The sequence below is a fragment of the Physeter macrocephalus genome, chromosome 4, assembly GCF_002837175.3.
Source record: "Physeter macrocephalus isolate SW-GA chromosome 4, ASM283717v5, whole genome shotgun sequence".
NCBI lineage: Eukaryota > Metazoa > Chordata > Mammalia > Artiodactyla > Physeteridae > Physeter > Physeter macrocephalus.
The window spans coordinates 43,123,020-43,140,073 of NC_041217.1; the positions used below are offsets into that span (position 1 = coordinate 43,123,020).

At 44.2% G+C, this 17,054-nt stretch overlaps 1 non-coding gene across 1 annotated transcript; it reads left to right on the top strand.

Annotated features, from left to right (window-relative positions):
* Nucleotides 1-2,154: 2,154 nt before the first annotated feature.
* LOC112067573 (U6 spliceosomal RNA) lies at nt 2,155-2,258 on the top strand. The gene has a single exon (XR_002893363.1). It is a non-coding gene; the product is annotated as a U6 spliceosomal RNA (small nuclear RNA).
* Nucleotides 2,259-17,054: the final 14,796 nt, after the last annotated feature.

Below are 17,054 nucleotides of genomic sequence, written 5' to 3' on the forward strand. Positions count from 1 at the left end.
ATATTTGGTGGCATGACCATGTTCTCCTTAGTCTTTTTTAAAATAAATGAATAATTAATTATGTAATTGAAGTATAGTTGATTTACAGCATTTTGTTAGTTTCAGGTGTACAGCAAAGTGATTCAGTTATGTATACACTTTTTTTCCGATTCTTTTCCTTCATAGGTTACTACTGTGCTATACAGTAGGTCCTTGTTGTTTACTTACTTTACATAGAGTAGTGTGTATTTGTTAATCCCAAACTCTTAGTTTATCCCTTCCCGCGCCTCCCCCTTGGTAACCTCAGGTTTGTTTTCTATGTCTTTGAGTCTATTTCTGTTTTGTAAATAAGTTCATTTGTATCATTTTTTTAGATTCCACATATAAGTGATATATAATATTTGTCTTTGTCTGTCTTACTTACTTCACTTAGTATGATAATCTAGGTCCATCCATGTTGCTGCAAATGGCATTATTTCATTCCTTTTTAATGGGTGAGTAGTATTCCATTGTACATTTGTACCACATCTTCTTTATCCATTCATCTGTCAGTGGAGATTCACGTTGCTTCCATGACCTGGCTATTGTAAATAGTGCTACAATGAACATTGGGGTGCATGTGTCTTTTCGAATTAGAGTTTTTGTCTTTTCCAGATATATGCCTAGGAGTGGAATTGTTGGGTCATATGGTAGTTCTATATTTAGTTTTTTAAGGAAACTCCATACTGTTTTCCATAGTGGTACACCAATTTACATTCACACCAACAGCATACAAATGTTCCCTTTTCTCCACACCCTCTCTAGCACTGATTATTTGTGGACTTTTTGACCCTTAGTCTTTTTTTAAACTTATGAGCCCCAGGTTCTTTGGCTGGTATGATGTGGCCCAGTCATCCTCTCTGGACCTAGCCCAGTGCCACGCAAAACAAGGGACCTAGAGTGGAATCTAAAACTCCAGATGTGACCTGGCCAGATGTGGCTGTGTGACCATCCCTCTCCCTTGTTCTGGATCTCCTGCTTCCAGAAATGAGACTAAACGAGCATTAGTTGTCCTAGCAGCTACATCACTTCATTCTCTCACATTGACTTGCCACCAACTAAAGCCTTTTTGTCCATTTAGTGAGAATAGCTGTTCTGACTGCTTTCCTCAGGCTGCTAATATTAAAAAAACCTATATACATGACTATATTCTTCCTTATTAAGGTTCCCCTGGCTAGATTCCAGCCATTTTCAAATCTAGATTCCATCAATCATTAGTCCTCCCAAGTTTGACTATCTGGTCCTCTGTCTTCCTCTCAGTCTTTGATACAAGCCTTGTCAGGAGCCACATCCCATGGCATGACTCCAAAGCCCTCCCTTTAGATCAGCGATTTTCAAGGGCCTTTTCTTAAATCTCTATTCTATTATGAAAACATTAAAATATACAGAGAAGTAGGACTAGTAGCACAAAGAACACCTATGAATCCTCCATCTAGGGTCTACAATTGTCAATATTTTGTCACATTTCCTCTATTTACATATTGTTTAGCTCAATCATTTAAAAATAAAGACACATGACATTTTACCACTAATAGTTCATTTTACCACTTGCAGCTGTGCACCCCACCCCCGCAAAATTCTCCTTCAAAGGATAACACCTTTATCAAAAGTAACAAAAAATGAACAATAATTCCTGCTTGTTTTCTCCACTTCGTCCATATTCAAATTCCCCAATTTGTTGCCAACATGTCTATCATGGATTTGAACAAAGCGAAATCAAATCAAGGTGACACATTGCGTTTTTGGCTCTTTTAATCTAAAAAAACAATACTTCAACTTCTTTTTTTCAATGAATTGCCTGTCAAAGAGACCTAGATAATTGTGTTTTAGAATGCCAAAGACCTCTTTAAATACTGTCTGTCTTCATATTGGTAATTTCAAATGCTGCTACCAAGTATGAGCCATTTATTGAAAAATTACTAATTTTTCTTGTCTATTAATCAAATCCCTATGTAACTACCAATAAGAACTTCTGATAAGCATGAGATAACACTCTGACCATATCAGGTTGATAGAATCACAGGGATAAACTCGGAATTGTGATACTTTATAATCGTGTAACTTTGGCCAAGTTACTTAACCCCTGTGAATCTTGGCCTCCTGTGCTCTATAATGAAGATAAAAGTATCCGTCTCAATAATAAGAGCAGCATGTATACTAAAATTGGAAGGATACAGAGAAGATTAGCATGGTCCCTGCACAAGAGTGACATGCAAATTTGTGAAGCGTTCCATATTTTTTAAGCTAAGCTCATATGTATATTTATTAGATATTGCAAAATATCCCTTTATGACAGTTTTCTAATTTATATTATCACCAGAAATGTATGCAAGTGCCTGTTTCCCTCAGCTTCGACAACAGTGGTAGTAGTTTTTATTTTTAAATCAATTTTAGAGAAATTATATCTCTGTGTAATTGAAATTTGTATTTCTCAAATTATGAGATCAGACATATTTGCAATATGTTTAAGGGTCATTTTTATATATTTTTTTGGTAAATTGTTCAGCTTTTAAACTTATTTTACTATCATGACCCATTAATTTTTTTAAATGAATTAATTTATTTTTATTTATTTTTGGCTGCATTGGATCTTTGTTGAGGTATGTGGGCTTCTCACTGCAGCGGCTTATCTTGTTGCAGAGCATGGGCTCTAGGCGCACGGGCTTCGTTGTGGCGCACGGGCTCTAGACCGCAGGCTCAGCAGTCGTGGTGCACGGGCTTAGTTGCTCCGCGGCACGTGGGATCTTCCCGGACCAGGGATTGAACCCGTGTACCCTGCATTGCAGGCAGGTTCTTAACCACTGCACCACCAGGTAAGTCCATGACCCATTAATTTTTTTTTTTTTTGCGGTACGCGGGCCTCTCACTGTTGTGGCCTCTTCCGCTGCGGAGCACAGGCTCCGGACGCGCAGGCTCAGCGGCCACGGCTCACGGGCCCAGCCGCTCCACGGCATGTGGGATCTTCCCGGACCGGGGCACGAACCCGTGTCCCCTGCATCGGCATGCGGACTCTCAACCACTGCGCCACCAGGGAAGCCCCAGACTAGGTTTTAAGTGATTCATTTTCTCTGAGGAACTAGCTATAATGTTTCTGTATCACAGCTCTTAGCATAGTGCCTGCCACATACAAGGCTCTCAGGAAATATTTGCTGGATAAAAGAATGTGTATCGTATACCCCTTAATGATGAGCTGCTATAATTACCAGGAAGAGTAATCAGGGAACAACATATAATCTTATTACCCCAAAAAGTTTTGGGAAATACAAATAGATTTTATATGACATGAAGATTGAAAGAGATGAAAGATTTAAAGATTTAAAATAACATTTTTAGAGTAAGAAGTGGAAAATCATTAAGACTGGGAAAGGAATGCAGGGGACTTTTAAGGAAGAAGGAGAAATTCAAGATGTCATGATTGCCCCTGTTCCTCTCATCTCCTTTGTTAAGTAACCCGGGGAGGTTATAAAATCTTCTTCCAGGAGGGCTTTAAAAATAAGAGTACTTTCCCCTTGACTGGAGTGCCCCCAGAATGAGGGATAAACCAAGCAGCCTTTCCAACATCTTCCAGCCTCATGATACTCTGAATTTGGACACTGAGAAACTACTCATTTGTAATCCAGCAAACATTTACAAAGTGCCTCTAAGTGCCGGAGAAGAGAAGAGTCAGGATCCTTTGGCTGCAAGTGACAGAAACTCAATTCATACAATTTAAAAAAAAAAAAAGAAAAGAAAAAAAAAGGATGTACACTTGAAGGATACTGGGTTTTCTCCCAGAGCAATAAACCCACGAAAAGGGCAGGGATGTAGCAGACCCTAGGAACCATTGGAGCCAGGAACTTAATATGGTGTGGATTTTTTCTCTACCTTTTCCCTTCTTCCTGGTGTTAGCTTTTTCCTTCCCCTGCTGCAGACTGCCTATTTCCCCATGGCGGAAAACCTGACAACAGGCATCTTCTAAGATTTATGCCTTATAGCTTTTGGCCACTGTGGTTCCAAGCTGAAAAATCTAAAAGAAGGCACCTAGCCCAGCTTGAAAACGCACCCTATCAAATCAAGCAATCAATTATGACCATTGCAATGGGATTAGATTAGAAGTCCATAAAGATAAAGTGGTGGGGAGAGAGAGACAGTTTCTAAAGGAAGTGGGTGGGGCTGAGCAGGCAATACCACATACACTCATTATGGTCTGGCACCGTGCTGGACACTGGTCAAAGGTGACTGAGGCTTTATACCTGTAAAACCAAGGTGTCATCAACTACTGAAGCACACAAAAATGCTGGCAACGATATCACCGGGAATTCTGATGATGTGCTGTGTTTGGGAGCAGCTGAGTTTGGTATCTCTCTCTGAGAAGGCAGCCTCCAATTTCTTTGTAAAAGGTGAATCCTTGTCACTCCAGTTCAGAAGTTTGACCTGTCCCTTGGGGCTAGTGTTGGCCGTGGAGGTAAAGGTGATGGTTTGTCAACACTTGGGAATCTGCAGAAGAGGTCACTGTGACACTCTTGGGGGTGAGCATGATCAAGTAGAGTAGATGGAGAGAAAGAAAGAGAGAAAACAGAAGAGTGTTGTGAATGGGGTTAATGTCAAATTAACCCCAAACCTCACTTCCTCATAGCTTGGCATGTCTTCCTCCATTGAGGAGTGAGAAAGTTAAGCTCTCCTGGAAAATACTAAGAGTGTAAAGCTTTCTGATCTGGGAATCTCTGATCACAGACTGTCCCTTTTGCTCTTTGGCTGTGTCTCCTCCCCCCTCCCACTCCCCACCCCCACCCCAGCAGTGCCTGGTTGGAAAGAAGGTATGAGACTGAATGAGCTATTTCTGTCCTAGCTTTGTTTCCATGACAACTGATCCTCAAGCATTGCATTTAGGCCCTTAGAAGTCACACCTTCCCAAGGAGGACTCTAGGTTTGTGGAAGGGTTGGAGTTGGCTTCTGGTCACGTAGCTGGGCTTTTCAGAGATTCTCCAAAGGGCTGATGTATCTTTTAGAAATATTTCTGTTTTCAATGCTTAAAGTAATAGTAATTCTTTCCTAAATGACTTGAAATAAAAATTCTTCACCTTTCCCTTTAGGCAATGGCCGCAGCCCACTAACTCCCAAATAGGCCTATAAGAACAGCATGGGCTAGAGTACGCCTGCTCATTTGTCAGTCAAATGGGAAAGTAGGAGGAAGTAATGCATTGGTGACAACTGACTCAGCCGGTCAGCCCAAGTCAGGAAGCATCTCTCTTTTCCCTGAACTAGAGTGACTGTCCAGAACTGGAGCATTTCAGGGGAAGAAGTGTGTTAAGATTTCTTTCAACTTAAGAGACACATGTGGCAAGCATCACAGAGGAGGTGGAGGTGTTCAGGGAGATGAAGCTGATAAACATCCGTATTGTAAGAATTTCAGTGATTGACTCTGAGTTCCTCCTTTAGGCTTGAAGGAAGAAACCATGACTTAACCATTTCCCTGTATCTCGCCAGCATGGTGCCTGGCACTGAGCCGGTACTCAGTAAGTTTTGGTTGATGGACTGATTAAAAGTAATATTTGATATTTGCAAGCATATCTCAGGAGCTATGCAGAATCTGGGGCTTCCTAAAAGCACCAAACTTGCTCTCTAGAAGTGAAAGTCATACTTTTTAAATTATCACTCATTTAACTCTGATTGATTTTTCTTAGTTGTGCTCCATGTTAACTAGGAATTTGATTCCCAAAAACTGGTTCCGAGTGAAATAGAGGAAATTAGTTTTCTCTCTCATAATCCTCTAAAGGAGGAGCAACTCATTCTGAGATCCAGAAACTGAGCTGAGGATAGGAATGCCTGTGGATTCCCAGCAAAACTCAAGTTTGAAATAAAGTGAAATGCCTTGCGGAGTTGTCTTCACTGAGGGACCACGAAACCACCACAGAAACGTAGAAACAGAGTCTAGTCAGCATGGAATTCTCTTTGGTTTCCTTTCAATTTGTAACCCCCCTAGACCTCAGATAATTGAAATCTGGAGTTTTTCACAGTTAGACCTCTTATTTGTGCATGAGAATTGCTGAAGTAAACTGGCTTAAAATTGAAAAACAACAAGGAAAAGGTAAGCAATGAGAATTGACATTTGTTAATGAAGAAAAACAATGTAAGATGTTTATATTTTAGTGGCTGAGAGCAGGGCCGCTGGTGGCAGCCTGTCTGGGTCTGTGTCCTGACACTACACCTTCTTGCTGCCATGTGGCTTTGGGCAAAACTGTTGTGAGACTGAAATGTATTATATCAAGACAAGTGCTCAAAATATGCTTGGCGCATAATAAGTGCTCAATAAATATCAACGAATCTTACCATTATGATATTATTTTTAAATGCTTTCTAAGCCACAATTTTAATAAGGCTATTCTCCTGCTTAAAATACTTCAATGGTTTCTTGTTTTCCCCCTAAACTGCAAGTTCTTGAGCATGGCCAACAGATTATTCCAGTGCTGGCCTCTACCTACTCATCCCCTGCCTCTCCTCTCTGATCAAATCCTAAGCTCTGTTCTTAGGATTTGAGTTCTTTGATGTGCCTTGTCCTCTTATGTCTCTACACATGTTCTCTTTCTTCTGCTTGAAACACCATCTCCCTACTGCTCACCTGGCTAATAGCTATTTGTCCTTAAACGAGCCTAGATATCTTCTCTTCCAGGAAGCTCCCTCTAACATAACTAGTTTGGCTTAAGGACCCCTCCCACAAGCTCTTCCATCCCCTTGTTCTACTGCTTTGCATTTCTTAACATACTCTGCTCACATCTTTCCTTCTCCTTCTCTCCCATGTGCTCCTTTGTGGAAAGAAATGACATCTTGTTGTCCAATGTATCCTCAGCATGTATCACAGAGCAGGTGTTCCAAAAAATGCTTGGTCTCTTAAGAATAAAGGAGGCTTACAAATGAAATCTTCTAGAAAAATCAGCAAAGGTAAAGAACTGAAGCCCACAAGAAAGAGAAATAGAGAAAATCTGTAATTCCCTCACGTCTTAACCCACTCCTGCACCCTCACATTTGCAGGCCTGGGATTTGCTCCTTTACTGTCTTCCGTTCTCAAGTTGCTCTGAAGAGAATGCCAGGAGTTACATTCTCTGATGACCCATGCCTTTGAGGGCTACCTGATCCTGCTTTATTTCCTGTTGTGCAACCACAACAGGCTGTGCATGGGAATTAGGGGGGTTGCAAATTGAAAGGAAAGCAAAGAGAATTCCATGCTGACTGGACTCTGTTTCTACCTTTCTGTGGTGGTTTCGTGGCCCCTCAGTGAAGATAACTCTGCAAGGCATTTCACTTTATTTTCTTGATCTTCAATGGAAAATCCGAGCAGCCACGGTTTCAGATCCTTCTAAGCTGATTATGGTTCTTAGAGGTGAGGAAACCAAGGCTTTCCATAATCTAGACAATGCAGAGCTTGTCTTTTGGACTACCAGCACTGGATAAATACTAATCAACTGCTCTTCCCTTTTCTAAGAATCCTAGAGGGCCACAGTTAATCCTTTAAAGGCTCCTGTGGGTGGAAACACCATTCTGTTACACATTGATTAGGAAAGTGATAGCTCAAGGTCATACAGCAGTTAAGTGGCAGAACTAGGTGGTACTGGGGTCATATAAGGCAAGTCAGTCTCTTTTTCCCTTTGGCATTTTTAATTCTGGACACAGAGAATTAAAACCAGAGCAGGGGGCAGGCTAATGAGAAAATTATATATTTGAACAAGATTTAAAAATAAATAAATGATAAATAGAATTTATGGAATCCCTATAAACCTATTCCCAGCAATCTGGAAAGCATTAGCAAAAGCAAATACCCCAAGTTATCCCAGGGAATTACCCTACTATATTCACTTCTTTGGCATGAAAAACCCCCAAGGATCCAGAGTAAGGTTTAGAAGAGAAAGAGGAAGAAAAATATTTCTAAAGAATCAGGGGTTTGATTTTTCTGCCATTTAGTAAAGATTTTATTTTGAGATGAATTGGTTACAAGCTTCTGAAATCTCTTTCTTAGGATGTTTGATCATGGAAAGTGGAAGAGACTTCAGACTATTTCAATCTCAAGTGCGAATAGATCCAAAGCTTTTCACCTGTCTCTGAAGTAGACAGGAAAATAGTCAGGGAGCTTCTCCAAGTTAATGAAGTCTCTTCTGGCCCAGAGATCATATATCACCTATCATTATGGCTCTTATTCTAGTAATTCTAGTATAAAGTCTGTCATTTAGCAGATGCGCAACAAATTTTGCTGAAAAAAATTGTGACTGCATAGCATGTTTGGTGAAGGGATAGTGGTCTCTTATTTTTAGTTCTCAAAGAAAGAAAAGCCCTGATTTATAGCATTTGCCAATTACTGTGGTGTAAATACTCCCAGCCAGTCCACTTTCAAGTTACCCATGGCTTAACAACAAGCTCACAAAGTTTCTAGAAATTTAGCAATTGGCTCCTGTGATGGGCAGGAGTCAATCCAGTACACCCATGCTTGTGGCAGTACATTCTTAGCTCCCCATGTATACAAAGGCAGAGCAGTACTGAATATTTTCAGTATATTTAGCCTTCAGAAGGAAAAGGGGGTTCTAGATAAAGCCAGAGGTAGCTTGGGAACAGAAATTCTGCAGCATGATGAGGCCTCCCACGTAGAAAAGCACATCAGTCATGTCCTGGGGGGACTGCCAAGGACCAGAATAATTTTCTCTCTTTAGCTTAGTGTGAAACATTGAAGAAGTGCATGTCAAACACGCCTCTGCATTCTGCATGCCTCTTCCTCTAAGCAAAGAAGAAAAAAACCCTCGGAATTCCCAAACCCTCTTTAATAGAGCTGAGGTTTGTGTGAACAATTAAAAAACACTAATCCAGGTCTGAGTGTACTCAAATCACAGTTACCAATGTAAGATGTCTTTGTAATGTGGTGATTAGACCAAAGAGGGTTATTTCTAATTATCAAAACCAGGAATATTTTTTGTGTGTGATTGGCAGTAAGCATTCTTCATCACAATAAATAGATCATTATTTCCATTCTCTCAGAATTTACATCATTCATACAGTTTTTGTTCAAAGTTTCTCCATTTGTCATGCTGCTGAATTAACAGGGTTTCCCGCTCATGAGTGCTTAGGATGAGTGCTTGGTGACAGGTGTTTCTCAGAAACACATGTATGTAGCCAGTATGACTTCTTTCAGCCAATTCAACCTCTCCACTATACGCTCTGGACAGATCTGTAGCCTGACACAGGGGTTCTGGTTATGGATCTCAGGAAAGTAGCTGAGACCAGGTCCCACCTGAAGCACATGTCCCTCCTCCCCAGTTCTGCCCTGTCCAGGAGGTGGGAGCCTTGAGTAGAGCCCGGGAGGGTGAGAGCCAGGCCGGCAGGGCTCTTTCAAAACGCACACTTCCCCCACCACCCAAACGGGCATTATGTAAAAGATGATCCCCAGCCTGCTCTTCTAGTCACAGATTTAGTTAAACATCACTCACCGTAATCTACTTTTTACTTGTCCCTGGATCCTACCCTTGGTCTTTCTCACATTCACCCTGCTATTGTTCTCTTCCTCCTTTCCTAAGATCTTTCTTTGGAATTACCCTGTGTGTTTGGGTCGGCTCCACTCGGTTTAGTGTAAGAGATAACACAGAATCTGAGAAGTCAAGTGGTCTGGGTTTGTGCCTTGACCCCTTCACTTGCTGGCGGTGTGCCCTTGGGAAAGTGACTTGACCTCTTTAAGCCTCAGCTTCCCCATACGCAAAACCAGGTCACTACAAGTCCTTATTTTATGAGTGTCGTGAGGTGAAAATGAGGACATACGTGCCAAATTCCCAGCAAATATCTCGGTGGTAGACAGTTAAACAGGTTAGCTCTTGTGAACATTACTTCCGTCCTTGTTATTACTGTTGTCATCAGTAGAAGTGACGTTTCCATGGCACAACGCTGCCCCAAGTGCCTTGGGGGAGGCCCACACTGCAGCCCCAGAGGTTCCCATGGCCAAGGTCCCTGAGCGAAGTTTTATTTATTTATTTATTTATTTATTTATTTGGCTGCATTGGGTCTTCGTAGCTGCGCGCGGGCTTTCTCTAGTTGCAGTGAGCAGGGGCTACTCTTTGTTGCGGTGCGCGGGCTTCTCACTGCGGTGGCTTCTCTTGTTGTGGAGCACAGGCTCTAGGCGTGTGGGCTCAGTAGTTGTGGCTTGCGGGCTCTAGAGCTCAGGCTCAGTAGCTGTGGTGCACGGGCTCAGTTGCTCCACAGCATGTGGGATCTTCCGGGACCAGGGCTCGAACCTGTGTCCCCTGCATTGGCAGGTGGATTCTTAACCACTGCACCACCAGGGAAGTCCCCTGAGAGAAGTCTTGATAAGCGTTTACTGTGAAGAGATGCTTGTGAAAGTGATGCCAAACCTGCCTCCAAGCACAGAGCTGGGTAATAATCTGTCCCTTGACATGCCCTGCAAGTTTGTCGTGGATAAGAAAATCCTTAATGACTTTTTGATTTTGCTTGCCATGTGCTTTGTTATTGCTGACACAAAATTATGTCTAGAAAACGTACATCTTTTCAAAAATTTAATTTGATAAATACTGACTTCTTAACCTTTAAAATGAATAATTATCATTGTAACAATGTCAGGAATGAAATGGTTTTATTGTTTGTTCCCCCTCTAAGAAGCTGAACCAGGGATGGGTAAGATGGCCTCTTACACCTCCTGTAATTAAAGATCAGTCTGGAGTCCTGCTTGAAAGCCCCACCTTTTTTCACTTCCCTCCATTTATTCTGGGGAAATAGCCAAACTCCTGAAATAGGACAGATGCTGCCTGGATTTGTCAGGTCTGGAAGCCCTTGAAACTGCAGTTGAACTCATCTGTCAGGATCAGCGGTTTGAGCTTACCTTCAAGGTCAAAAGTACCTTTGAATTTTCCAAGATACATGAAAAGAAATTCCATGTATGCAGTCATGTGCCACCCTATATGTCAGGGAATGAAATCATGCCTTCTGGATACTCCAACAACAGACTTTACAAGAGTCTGAGAAACCTGAAGAAGGCAGGAGATGGCCAGGAATAAAGGCCAAGAGGAGCACTTGGGCTTTCCAATGGGCAGGAAAGGTCACTGCCCAGGGTCAGCAGTGTTAGGATTCCCAGCGTTTCCTGACAGCACCATGACCATTGCATTCCACTCTACCTGAAGCCTGTCTCCACCCTCCCCACCCCAAACCCCTTCCTCTAATTCTTGGCCTCCTCCCCACCAGCCTGCAGTCCTGTTCCAATCTTCAGTTTCTAAATGGTGGTGGTGGGGGGAGCTACATTTGACAAAAAGTTTCCTACAAGCTTTGCACAGGGGTCTATATTCCATTTCCCTCAGAGAGTTCTTTTGTCACATACTGGAACCTGCCTGTTGCCGTAACAGAGGCTCAGAGCCCATCCAATACTTCCACTGTCAAGTCACAAGTCCTCAGCCCTGTCCTTGAGCAGTGAATTGGTATTTTACAAATTCAAATTCAATTTTCTGAAGAACCTTATGTATTATGACCAGCAAATCTAAGAGATGGAAGGTCGTCAGAGGTCATCTTGCCCAATGCCAGAAGCCACAGCCCATTTACAGTGTTCCTCACAGAGTGGTCTGGCCTTGGATTAAACACCAGATGACAGAGGTTGCCTCTTCAGAAGAAAAAGGAATGTCTGAGAAACAGGGGTGGGAAGGTGACTAACCTTTCATAATATATTTTTTTGTTCCTTTTAAATTTCCTCCTGTTGCATTGGTTGCCTATTCAAAAAAAGTAAACTAGGTATTTTGAAAATACATTTAGTGTGATGAAACCCATTACACCACAAAGCAGATAGATCATTCCATTTCACATGGTTGGAATTGGCAGACAGTAGTTTCTCCTGCTGAGCTGAAATTAGTCTTTGTGTGGCTTCTACTTTTCTAACCATCCCTCTTAGTGAGTTGTGCAGAACCCACCAACCCCTCTTTAGCATCAAAAATTAAAAAATCAAATATATGAAGACAATCATTCTACTTTCTTTTAGTCATTTCTTCTTGAAGGACAGAAAGGTCACCCACTTTGCTACATCAGATCTCTCAGCTAGAAGGACTGGAGGAAAAGAAAACTAATCTTAGTATTTATGGGAAAAAAAAAGAAATTGGTCCAGGGATGAGTTTCCCTCGTGCTGTTTTGTTGAATCTGGCCTCCACTGCTCACTGAAGGGTAAGGATTGGTAGAGCCAAATTTTACTCCAAAATAAAGAGGTAGCTCTGGCCTTACCTTTGCAGCCTGAGGGGAGGGAAAGAGAGGCTCCCTTTGACAGTGGACATTTCCTAGCAGCCTCAGAAAAGTTTCATGAGCTTCTGTAATAGATTGCAAAGCATTTGGGGGCAAGGGAATGCCCGTTGCCACAACACAGAAGTTTTGCACAGGATTTCATCCAGAAGTTTATAAAGCCAATAAAATCAGGGGACTAAATTTAAGCGCACTGTTCTTGGATTGGAAAGACAATGGATAGACCTGGAGCTTTGTACTCAATGCCTTTCTTGATTTTTATTATCATTTCAACAAGTATTATCTCTCCTCTCCGCTCTATCCCAAGTCCCCAGAACTGTGCTAAAATATAAAGGAAGCACCAGGATATGTACCCTGACCTCCAAGAGCATATATTCATCCTGAGAAGGCTATATGCACACAAAAGCAATGAAGTAAGAATACAAGACCGATTAGACTTGGCCAGAGAGTAACTAGTCACTGGGGCAGCATTCAGCCCATGGAGTCTTTCTGTAGCAGGTGCACACATAGGAACCCCTCAGAGATTATATGCCTTCCCAGACCTGAATATTGTCCTCATTTTCTCTCTCCTACAGAAAAAGGACTCTACTGACCTATTAGGAAATGACCTTCGAGGTATCTGTCCAGTCGCAAAAGAGGTACCCCCCCACCTACCCAAACACCTTTTCATCCTGGTTTCCCTTATGGCCAAGGGTACACATTAGGGACCTACTGACTGGAGTAGAAGAGAAAGTCTGCAATTATGAGGTTTGAGGAGTAGTCACAGAGAGATTTGTCTGCCAGAGGGATATCTTTAAGGCTCAGATTCAGGCCAGAATAATGTTAACCCCTATGAGATGGCAAACCCTATAATGTCTCCCTTAGCCCACCTGTGGCACTCCTGAGCCCCTCAACAGCGTGGTAAAGCCTCTCCGGAAAGCTGGTCTTCCAGAGCCTTGGCTTACCTTATCAGCACTGTAAACACAGGAGGAGCTAGGTATCTAGAAAGGCATGAAACTGGACAGTGAGTGCTTCTGTTTAAGCCCGTGTTCTTTCGTCTCAGTGCAGGCACACGTCTCGTTCATCTGTCTACTCTGGCCCGGTTCACACGCTGGCAGCATCTCTCTTTGCCCAGCTCAATCAATTCAGCCCGGCTTTAAGCTGGAGCACGTCAAATGTACTCTCACCCCAGTGTTTACCACTAACCAAGCTGAACGACTCAGCAAGTGTCTCCTGCCTTTTATTGTTCTCTTTGAGGGTAGGAGTCAGGCCTTCCCCTCGCGGAGGGCCCACAGCAGGCACTGAGCCTGGCGAGGAGAGGGTGGGCATGCCCCAAACACCACTCAGTGAATATTCAGTGATTACCCCCATCAGCCTGGTGCTGTACTTGGCACTGGGAGATCAGGGATGAATGAGATGCTTCTGCCTTCACGTTGAGAGAGGGAATCAGACAAGCTAGCAAGCTGCGCGCGGTACAGAGAACTGCGATGAGAACCGGGGCCGGGGAGTGGGGGGGGGGCACTGAGATGGGCACCGAATCCAGCCTTGGTGAGCAGAGGGGCTGCGGAAGGGAGTCTAGGAGGCGTCGAGGGGAGTCACGTCCCACCTGTTGAGTAGGCGCTAGGTGACCCAAAGACAGGGCCGGGTGTGCGCACCCAGAGGAGGTTCAGGAGCCATCGGAGCCACTGGGAGGTGAGAGAGAGCATAGGTTAGAACTGAATGATGGATCCTTGCATCTCAGAATAGTTTCTTATAGCTGGAAAGTTCTGAAGGTTTAATCATCTGCTTTTCACTCAGTTTAGTGATGGTGATTGATACCAATTCATATTTATATTCAGCCTAGGTTTAACAAAAGCCCTCTGTCCTGATCTGTGAAAGGACAGCTTAAAATGTGTGGAGGTCAGGAAAAGCAAAGGCCCAGTCTCTAACCCCGCCCCTCCAGCTCTGGTAGAAAAACAAAGGCCACTAGCAAGTGTCTGTCATGCTGGAATGCGCTGGCGCAGCTCAGGGTTTGGGGAGCTCTTTCTCCTCTCTCTTTCTCTCCTCTTTTGGTCTGGTGAGCTTGAAAACAGTCTGCATTCTCAGAGCTGCCCCGTCAGGTCTCATACATGACTCCCTGCTTAATCAGGCGCACACACCCTACTGCTTTCCTGCACACATCCTTTTGCAGCCCTACCCCATGTCCACCTCCCCACCGCGCATGCCCCGGGGCCCTCAGAACCGTGACTGTTCTCCAGAGACAGAAGGTCTGCAAGAGGGGAGCCCGATCTCCTGTGGGAGGACCTAAACAAGGGAGGAGATGTGCATGTAATTTGTAGGTCTTTTCCTTAGGACCCAGGAGGAAGTGGGATGGTTCATCCTCTTAGGCAAATCCTTAAAAATCTCAAAAGAAGGAAAAGGACCTTCAAATCTTTGTTTCCACATTACAAGTAATTAACATTCTTAGATCTTCAAATGAAAGTTTAACATGGATTACCTCACTCAATCCAAATGATAATCTTACGAGGTGTTTGCTATTATTATCTCTCTCTGTGCCTCAGTGTCCTCTTTAGGGATATAATGGCACCTACCTCATAGTCTTGGAAGAATTTAACAAACAAATAATAAATACATTAGAGCTGTGCCAACTCTCAGAAAATGTGAGTATTTATTATTGTGAGGAATCTGGGGCACAGCGGCTAAGTACTTTGGCCAGGATCACACAGCTGACAAAATGAGGCCAAGATTCAAATCCAGACAGTCTGACCCCCAAGCCTGACCTCCTAATGGCAGCACTATCCACCCAGTGGCTCTGCTCCAAAGAAGGATTAAGGATGACAAGGAATCGATGACTCTGGGTTTTGCTAGAGAGAAGCTGGAAAACCCCCTTGGTTGGGTAAATCAGTGGTTCTCAGAATCTGCTCCCAAGCGGCATCCTCAGCATTTCCTAGGGACTTGTTAGAGATGCATGTTCTCAGGCCCCATCCCAGCTACTGAATCTGAAGCTCTGGGGTGAGACCAGCATGCTCTGCTTTCAGGAGCTCTCCCGGTGATTCCGCAGCACACTGGAACCCCAGAAGCACCGGTGTAGACTCTCAACTCTCAGTTATCTCATACGTAACGTGCTCTTAGGCTCCACAGATGAACGTGGCTCTCAACCACATTACGATGAACTGTCCCTCACCCAACTCCAGGCAGAGGTTTAGAAAAGGCTTAGCTGAGGGCTGGCCACAGAGGGCTCATGGAAGCCCCAGCTGCCCTCCGTCTTTTGTCAGAGAGCAGATGGCAGTGGGGCTTTCTCACCTTCTCTGATATTCCCTCCAGCAGTTAAAGAAACAATCCTCTGAAGAAACAGACCTCTAAAAATGTGGATTAATTTGGTCTCATGGCCACAGCACATGGAGGCCTCAGTTTTGGGAAACACAAGGTCTCACGGTGGAGAAAACAGATATGGTACCCAGGTTTTGGTGGTGGTTATTGATTTCCCCCCAAAATTGACTGAAAGTAGAATTTAAGGGCCAGAAAGGCTAAAGAGTGACCAAATGAATTCTTCCCCTTGGGGAGTGTATCTATGGGGCGTAGGGTGGGCAGAGGTATAACCGAGCTCTAGGCTCTGTAGCATTGAAATCTGGGTGAGAGTTCATGAAATTTACAAAAGTAGCACAATTTCCCCAGGGATCAGGGCAGGAGAAGTGCTGGCCCATGGGTGGATGGATGGATGGATGGATCAGGTTCCATCACGTTCTTTGGTGGAGTTCAGGTTAGAACCCAGGCATTGTTGGAATAGAGCAGGCCCTACGATGTGATTCCTCCTCTGCAGGAGAGTCTGTGCCCATGCCAGGGGAAAAGGAAAAGAAGGAGAGTGGGCAGGAGAGCAGGTCAGACACACGAGGTCCTCAGCTGATCCCTGAGCCAGATCCCCTCCCTGACACTGCCTCAGCCAACCGCTGCCAAATCAGTCCTCCGGACTGGAGTATGACACCCACACCCTGTTCATCAGAGTCAGGTGACAATGACACATGCAGTCCTTTGCCAGGGAGCATCCCGAGACAGGTATCAAAGTCCACCTCCAGCGCTGGACTACACCTACCCCGACTGAGACCAGAGCTCAGGAGGGCACCCGGCAGAGCTGCCCTGGCCCTGGGGAGTTTTGCTCAGGGCCTGCCTGCCTCTCTGCTCAATAGGAAATGGGCTCCGCACAGGATGTCCTGGCCCAAGGGAGGGCATGGTGGCTATTTCAGCTGAGGAAGCCGGGCTGACAGATGTCACCAGGGGTTTCCTCACCTGCCCACCCTTCCTAGAAGACAGTTAGAGGTTTCTCACTGTGAGTCTTTCTTCCTGGGCTTTTTCACAGGGAGGGAGGACTGCCTTCAGGTTTTCTCTGGGGGAAAGGAATTCAAAGCCAACAGGCCTCTCCCTGGGAGACTGCAGCCACATGCCAAGGTTCCCAGGAAACGGCCAGCTCACCTGGTCTGACAAGTGACCTCTCCTGACAAGTGGCCAATCGAGTTCCAAAACAGCAGTGCCACTGACTAAGAGCAAATTGCCTCTTTTTAAGGAACACAAGGTGTTTTTGATAGGTGGGAGCAGACCCCCTTCGCTCTTCAGACGCAGGAACACGGAGGACTCTCAAGCCTACTTCACAGAGCAGGATATTTGGATCACCCCTTCACAGAGGGGATGACACATTAAATGACCCTGCTGACGCGTGAGGGGACTGATATCTTGAGGTGGGCGCAGACCCGTGATACTGCTGATGCTTTCTGAACACAGGAATGCCTACCATGGATCCACTCCATCGCTGGGCAATGAGTGCTCAGACTTGTAACTCCTGGCCTCTGAAC